General features: G+C 38.6%; 1 pseudogene; it reads left to right on the top strand.

Moving 5' to 3' along the window:
• Nucleotides 1–6,607: 6,607 nt before the first annotated feature.
• Nucleotides 6,608–6,724, top strand: LOC145395081 (5S ribosomal RNA; annotated as a pseudogene).
• The last annotated feature ends 1,759 nt before the right edge of the window (nt 6,725–8,483 follow it).

Raw genomic sequence — 8,483 nt, 5'->3', positions numbered from 1 at the left:
ATCCAAAAGACTATATCAGAGATAGGAACCTCATATTATTTGCCTTACTGAAACAATATTTACCCCAAGGATATCCAATGACACCTTAAGTTTTGATGAATACTCTATATGAAGAAGAAATACTAATTTGAAAAAAGGAGGGGGAGTTACGATATTAACAAAGAAAAAGCTCCAAATCAAAGCGATAGAACTAGATATACCCTCACAAGTAAAATTAATTGCAGTAGAGATCTGGTGGGAAACTAATGATGGCAAATTTATATATGCCACCCAAGATAAACACTTGGGATAGAGGTGAATCTGGAGATTTGGCAGAAAGTACAATACAGAGTTTAAGAACCCTACTACATAGAATGGAAGAAAAATGTGGAAGAAATATGCTAAAGGAGATTTCACCACAAATAAAAATTGGAATACTCTACATGTAAGATGCTATGAAAGCTTTTGGGATCAAAAGCTCCTGGATCTTACACAGGAGTTTTTCCTAACACAACATGTAAAGGAAAACACTACAAAAAGAGGACCAGAAGAACCATCATTCATTAGATCTTATATTTACTAGGTTAGGAAATGAAACTGACAACATTATGTATTTCCTTCTTATCAGCAAAAACGACCATGTAGTATTAAATTGCAGTTTCAGGTTAGCATATTATATAGTCTGCTATTATGAAAGCTACAAAAGGAGCCTAAACTACAAAAAGGGCAAATATCATGACCAAAAAAAAGTGTTTTATATAAACAGATTGGGAAAAGAAGCTAAGATGACAACTTTATAGAGAAAATTCTGTGAATTTTATGAAACAAGAGTCCAAAATTATATCCCACAGCACAAAGAAACAGAAATAAGGACAGAGAAATGGTTTAATTTCGAATGTAAAAATGCAAAGGAGAAAAAGGATATGCTGTGGAATAGATAAAGAGTACATAATAGTTATGGGGCATATAATAACTATAAACAGGCAAGAAATGACTATACAAGGATATGGAGAGAAGCTCAAAGGCAGTCTGAGGAAGACTGATAACTGAAGCTGTTTTACAGCTACATCCCATGCAAACCTTAAGTCAAAGGCAGAACACAATCCATCATGGATGAGGGAAAAATCTGTATCAGTGAAGAAGATATTTATGATGTACTTAATTCCCAGTCAGTTTTTATGCAAGAAAGTAGATATGAGAGAGATGAAAAGGAACAAGCATGCCTACACATATTAACAAAAATAGGCATATCGGAACAAGAGGTCCAGGAAGAGTTTGGCAAAGTAGACAATGAAAATGCAAATTGTCCCAACGAGATTTCAGGTTGGGTATTACATGAATGTGCAGTAGTGCCAAGCAGAGCAGTGTACTGAATATTCAAGGAATCCTTAAGACAAGGTAAATAACCTGACATTAGGAAGAATGCAAACATTGTTCTCCTATTCAAGAAAGGAAATAGACAAAATCCACATAACTACTGACCAATATCACTGACTAGCGTCGTAAGTAAGATATATATTAGAAAAGCTGATAAGAAGGATTTAGATAAATCATATGGAAAAAACATAATATGATAAAGAAAGACAATCCGGCTTTGAAGGTAAAATCATGTGTTACCGGTACTAATCTGTTAAGCTAATATGGCAGAGTTGCAGAAACACTACAGAAAAGAGATGGATGTATTTGACTTTCAAGAAGGCTTTTGGCAGAGTACCACACCAAAGACTTATGGAAACTGTACCATCAAGCAGGAATCCAAGTTAATCTGTATTGCTGGATGCAAGATTTTCTCAGAAAAAAAAGGAAAGTGAGAACAGTACTAAGGAGAAATTACTCATCATGGAGAGAAGTGAATAATCGAGGCCCACAGGGCTGGGTGCTGGGACCAATTATGTTTCCTGTATATATAAATGACACTGATAGCAACAATGGAAATGGACGCTATCTAAAAATGTTTTTTATGCAAGAAAGAAGGAACCAAAGGCCACAAGCCCACAAACCGTTCCTTCCAAGAAAAAACAAAAACAATACAAAAGAGACCCAAATTCAAGATCCGTTCATTCAGAGATGCCCTGGACAACACTGCGTTTGAAAGACTGGAGATCATAGGAAGTAGGAAATACAGACAGAGGGAGACAGTTCCAGAGCTGACCTGTTACATAAATGAAGGACTGGGAGTAACGGTTAACTTTTGCATTAGAGAGTTGGACAGAAAAGGGTTGAGAGTTTGTTGCTAGACGGGTGCTGATGATGCAAAAATACAAAGGAGAATTACAAACACAGACTCTTGCAGACAGCTACAAGAAGAATTCAGTATGCTTCATGAATGGAGCAATACATGACAAACAGAATTCATTGTGGGCAAATGCCATGTAATCAAGTTCTGTAAAAGTGAAAAAAGACCAGACTGGGATTATAAGCTAGGAAGTTCAACCCTATACATATCAGAAAAGGAGAAGTTATCAGTAACAGACTATCTCCAGCTGACCACATAAATAAGAAAGTACGACATGTACACACTGCTTGCAAATATGAGAGCAGCATTCACATATGTGAATGAAAACATGCTGCGAAAGATAATCACATCATTCAGTAGACCAACCCAGGAGTATGCATCAGTAGTCTGGAATCTACATCTCAAAAACACATAGATAAGATTGAAAAGATACAAAGGACCACTACAAGATGGGCACCGAGCTTCTGGGATCTAAGTTATGAAGAAAGACTAGTGGTAGGTGGTGGCGACCATCATCTACTCACTTGATGTAGTGCTGCCTACTTCTTCCTTAGCCTTTGTCATTCTTTTTCTATTCCTGCTCTCCTCTCTTTCTATTTCTCTCATCTTTCCTGTCACTTCTTAATGTTTTTCTTTCCTTTACAGGTGGATTTACATTGAGTGACAAGCCAAATGGTTTCCTGTAAGCCAAGAAACCATTTACAACGCTGGGTGGTGACCATATAACCAAACCACACGTGCTCCCTACGTGTCAACAAGTGGGTTGGTGGAGGGTTAGTGCTCCTCCCCGTAAAACAAATAACTCAAAGTCAAATGGCCACCCCTTACGGGATTATGGCGTCTGGCAATAGATAGATAGACTAGAAAAACTAAACCTACCACCATTACAAGAAAGAGAAGGAAAATAGCAGACGTGGTTATGCTATATAAATGCATCACAAGAAAAGACAAAATAGACATAAATGAGTATGTAACCTACGGGGAAGCAACAGCATGAGAACACTGCAAAAAACTGCATAAAAAGGGAGGTGGAAAAGACGTAAGGAACTTCAGTTTCCCAAATAGAACAATTGGTCCGTGGAATGCACTACTGAATGAAATAGTGTGTATGAAAATCATTCAAAAATTTAAAGATATGTACGATGAAAATAGTTCAAAACACGGGACAGTACGAGCTTGACTCATTCCTGTAAAGATACAATTAGGTACGAACACCACACACACACACACACACACACACACACAGAATGACGATGATGATATGCACCTTTCACATGTGATAAATTAATACATCTGCTTGCGAATAATATGCGTGTAGGCTAAGTGAAATATACGGTACACTCCCACCACGACCGTCCACAAAATGAACACAGACACACTCGAATGTTTCCCAGTAGCAAGCAAGTAAGGGCAGTGTGGTGTACCTGATACTATGTGGGTTGTAATATGGCCATCAACATTCATATCCTGAACATCGGCCACCACTTGAGACTAATGTGCAAAATGCAAACCACTCCACCCTCCTGAATATTAACACTTTCGCATCTTCTGGAGAGCTGTAACAAGGGAATAGTACAGTATGTTAACCCTTTGCGTGGGACTTAATGACTGTAGCTTCCAGCTAACGTCATACGATATTACCGAGCTCAAGAGAAGTCAATGGCACCAAAAATGTTAACGATAATCAGGGTTTTTGTTTTGGCCAACAACAAAGAATCATCTTGCATTACAGCTTACGATGGGTGATTTTACTGACCACACAGAAATTCACTGGCACCAGAGAGTTAAAGTGTCTGCATTGGTGACACTTTAATTATGACAGATAAGTGACCAAATCATGAACAGTAAAGCAGACTGGAAAATTAAAAACAATTTGAGTCTTCTTTTTAGCCACACACAAATTAAAGCAATCATTAACAAAAAAATGGTGTGCACTTTTGGCCAGATGAAGATTATCATCTGTCTTGACATTAAGGAGCTTGAGTTCGTAATGCCAGAAATATCTTAAATACACCAAAGGATTCTCCTTGCCATCAATAAGCACTTTACAAAAGAAAGTAAAAAAAAAAAATAATGTGTGAGCCAGGTCTTTCATCATCTGTCCTTGCAGTTATGAATTCAAAGTCTGATTCTTTAAACCCCCCCAAGAAAGCTTTCTCAGCTATCATTGGACAAAGTAAGCACTGTCAAACACTGGCGCTATGACAACAGTACTGACACACTGTATAAACCATATAAGAGTATGTATATAAGTTGTAAGTTGAGAGGTCTTGTTGGTAGGTGGAAGCACTCTATATACTTTGTTTATGATGAAGCTGATCTGCAAAATATTTTATTGGGACTACCGTAATAGCGAAAGCTGAGTTAGCTGGATATCCAGTAATAACTATACTGTAGTGCATGACTTAGGACCTGGCAATCTTCCAGTGTGTAAAGCACGTAGAACTGATCCAGTTACATCAAACAAAGTGTCCTTCAACATCCCATGCGCTGACAGGGAAATCTTTGCATTTGTTGATGCTCCTCACCTCATCAAGCTTATTAGGAACAATTTCATAGATTCAGGATACGTGTTGGATAAAGGAGTGATTATTTCAGATGCATGCATTCATGAAATGCAAACAAACACAAAGACTGAGTATGGCTTAGCTTAAGCTTAGGGCAAATCATCTCAGTGTACATGGACAGCAACGACAAAGAGTAAAGTATTCAAAACAGTTGCTGTTAAAATCAAGTGCTAATTCGCTGCAGTGATTGGGTGAAAGAGGTTCGTTGATCAGTAAACACAGGGAAGAAACTGTTGACTTTATCTTTCAAGTAGATGAATGGTTTGACGTAATGAATTCTATGTACGATATAGTGATAAAGAAAGACGTTGTGCTTTTGTTCCTTATTTAGAAAGGCAGATAAACATATTGCTTAAAACAGCAGACATGATGATGACAATGACAGTACATAACTCTGTGTCAGACTCAATCTACAGTACATTTTTCAGAGAAGAGTCATTTTATCCTGTCACTCCCATTTAAGACTGTTTGGCATGCTCAAGGCTATTCATGAACTTGATTTTATAATGACAAGGAAAATAAATCATGACTGTCTCGAGCATTTCTTCGGTTGCGTAAGACAGATGAGTGGAATTCATGCTTATCCCGATGCTGTCTGTTTCAAGGACTAAAAAAGGTCGTGTTGGGGAAAGATGTAACATTACCAAGGGACAAAAGTGCCATTAGTAAATATTATGAAAATGAACACTGTGTTGTGAGCGAAATGATGGCAGGTACAAAGAGTGACGAAGGTTCCCATAACCATGAGCTATAACTGGAAATCTGCCCAACGAGTCTTGTGTTCAGAGGTATGGATTTGGAAATGAACAACACCTGATGACACACTAAAAAGCATGAATGAGTACGGCAGTCTTGTGTCAGTATGTGAATCTGACCCAGAGTTCACAAGCACAGTTATGGAGGAGCAATCTTTAACCCTTCGTTAGTCAGTTGGGGTGTTTTGGCATCCCAAATTTTTTTAAAAGCTCATATTTCCTAGCCGGTAATTCGAATATTTCTCTCCGTTCAAGTACTCTCCTAATTCAGTGAGGGGAGGGAGCATGTGGATTGGTTTAGTCCTGCCTCTGCTGTAGTGAGAGAGAGGGGAACTTCTTCCCCCCCCCCCCGGGTGTCCAGTCACCCCATCAAACTAACCATTTAGATCATATTGTGATATGGATTGGTTTTTATCTTATTTTTGCATATTGTTTATCATTATACTGATTTTAAAAATTACAAAATATATTTTCCTGTGCGTGTTTACTCTGTGGTACAGTGGTTGAGTGTACATCTCGCACGCTAATGGACGCGGGTTCGCCTCCCACCAGAGTTGTAAAAACTTTGGGAAGCGTTCACCGAGCCCCTGACCGCTTTGGCGGACATAAAGGGTGCTGTGGTTGAACCAGTGTCGCATACTAGTATGCTCAGTCGGCTTAAGGCGGGCAGCTTACACTTGGTTCACGGACTACACACACATCCAAAGCCACTACAACACTACAGTCACGTTTACAAGCACATCTCACCCTACATACAGTCTCTACCAGACAGCCTAAGCCACTGGGTAGAGATACATTGGCTGTATCGTCCCTGCATCGGTAGGGATAGGCCGGTCCTGCAGTGGACCTCAACGGCTGATGATGATGATGATATATGTAGAGAGAGACAGACAGACAGAGAAAGAAGCAGACACAGAGAAATTTCTCAGGTGCCGTCAGTTGCCTAGTCGGAATCTTCATCTGTTAATGCTTTCAATCCAGTGCCGTATTTTATAAGGGTGCCTAAATGGCTCGCTTGGTAAGCTGCTGTACTCACGCAGTTGCTAGCGCTGGTTCGAATCCTCGCAATATTTAATTTATACCACGTTGAGTACACCGCTTCCCGTCCGATCAGCGAAGTTAAGCAACGTTGGGTCTGGTTAGTACTTGGATGGGTGACCGCCTGGGAACACCAGATGCTGTTGGCATAACGTTCTCCCTACGTGTCAAGTGGGGTTGGTGGAGCATTAGTGCCCCTCCCCGTAAAACAATTAACTCTAAGCCCTTGGCCACCCCGTTTGGGATACATGGCGTCTGGCAATGAATGAATGAATGTGTTTACCTGACAAATGAGACATGAGTCCATCTGTTATTTTTTTTACTGATATTAAAATGTATTGTATTTTATTATCATAAATTAATAAACACCTCCTATAAGACATTCAGTCTTTTCATTAGTGATTGCAGAGATATGCTGAAGCGGCAGTATGAACATATTTTACATGTTAGCAACACTGCACGTGTTTTTGTATTGGGGTGTTGTAACACCTCACCGGATTTACCACGTTTGAACACCCCACAGGACTAACGAAGGGTTAAAGTACATACGTGGATAGGCTATATGGTGGGGAAGTTTTGCGTAAAATATCCATACATAGGTGACTAGGTTGAAAACTACAGAGCGAAAGGGAAATCATAGACAGAAATGGTAAGTAGGGGGTCAGCTGTAGGCTACATGCCCTCAGAGTTTTTCATCTCAGTTAGGCTAATCACAATGAGAGATATTCTTGGCTATCAACGCTGACAGCTTGAAGAAAGGGAAAACTTGTGTGCAGACCCTTGCCTCTGAACCTGAACGTGGTGAAGTGGATTTACCTTCAGATGTTACTTTTTGCCCGATTATGTTACCTTTAGGATTCGACAATAAAGATTATAACTTACAACAAATAAAAGGATGCTTGCAGAGGTCTGATGAGGAAAAACAAGATAAGGACAACTGCAAGAAAAGAAACAAAAAAAAAGTTAGTGGAAATAAATTATGAAAATACCTGTTATCTAGGATACAGTTAGCCTACGTATGCAAAGTTAATATTGTGGCAATAATATTATTATGGCTTAGCAAGTTAATGCCTTCGGAGTTCTATTGGTTTAATAAATTCGTCCTGCATCAGATAGACCAATAAAAAAAAAAAATAGGATTCCCAAACCCCAATGTTAGTTAATAAAAATAGATATAACATTAGTTTTGAATCCACTGAGACTGCCAAGTATTATTATTATTATTATTACTGTTGTTGTTATTATTATTATTATTATTATTTGTCAGTAGTAGTAGTAGTAGTATAGTAGTAGTAGTAGTAGTAGTAGTAGTATAGTAGTAGTAGTAGTAGTATTCAAAGTGTGAATGAGTAAAGAGAAAAATGTGTTCATATAAGGCTTCATTAGTGTTTCCTTAGTCCCACATGAACTGCAGTTTAGTATCATAGATGAAAATTCAGTCACAAAATCATTATCTTTGTAGTTAGTGTTTCATGAATAAGGTTATCTGTGGAGAAAAACAAAGAAAATGAAAGAAGTACACTCTGAAAGGTACTAAATAGCGGGGAAAACCTGGTACTACTAAGGTCTGGGGCGCACATGATGTCACTGCGCGACCCAGAACTTATTCTCGTCCTCAGCCTGGGAGACCTTGTATATGCGGATTTGTTACGTAAAGCTGTATCAAATATCTGAAGCTTGAAAATTCTCTCTTAAGCTATAATACGAGCATTTCTAGAGGGCTACAAGAGAGCAAAAATATTTTTTCAGAACAGTAAACAGCCATCGTGATTTTTTTTTTTTTTTTTTGGGGGGGGCGGGGTACTGGGATGAAATAGTAATTGTGGTGACAGGCCTAAATGATAATCATGATGAAGGAGAGTGTAAAATTATGGAAGTTACTGTAGCCTACATAAAGAGACAAAAAAG

Source organism: Coenobita brevimanus, chromosome 29, assembly GCF_032717465.1.
Source record: "Coenobita brevimanus isolate Jiangsu-jjx chromosome 29, ASM3271746v2, whole genome shotgun sequence".
Taxonomy (NCBI): domain Eukaryota; kingdom Metazoa; phylum Arthropoda; class Malacostraca; order Decapoda; family Coenobitidae; genus Coenobita; species Coenobita brevimanus.
Note: the sequence above shows the minus strand (reverse complement) of the source record. Positions and strands in the feature narration are given on the sequence as shown.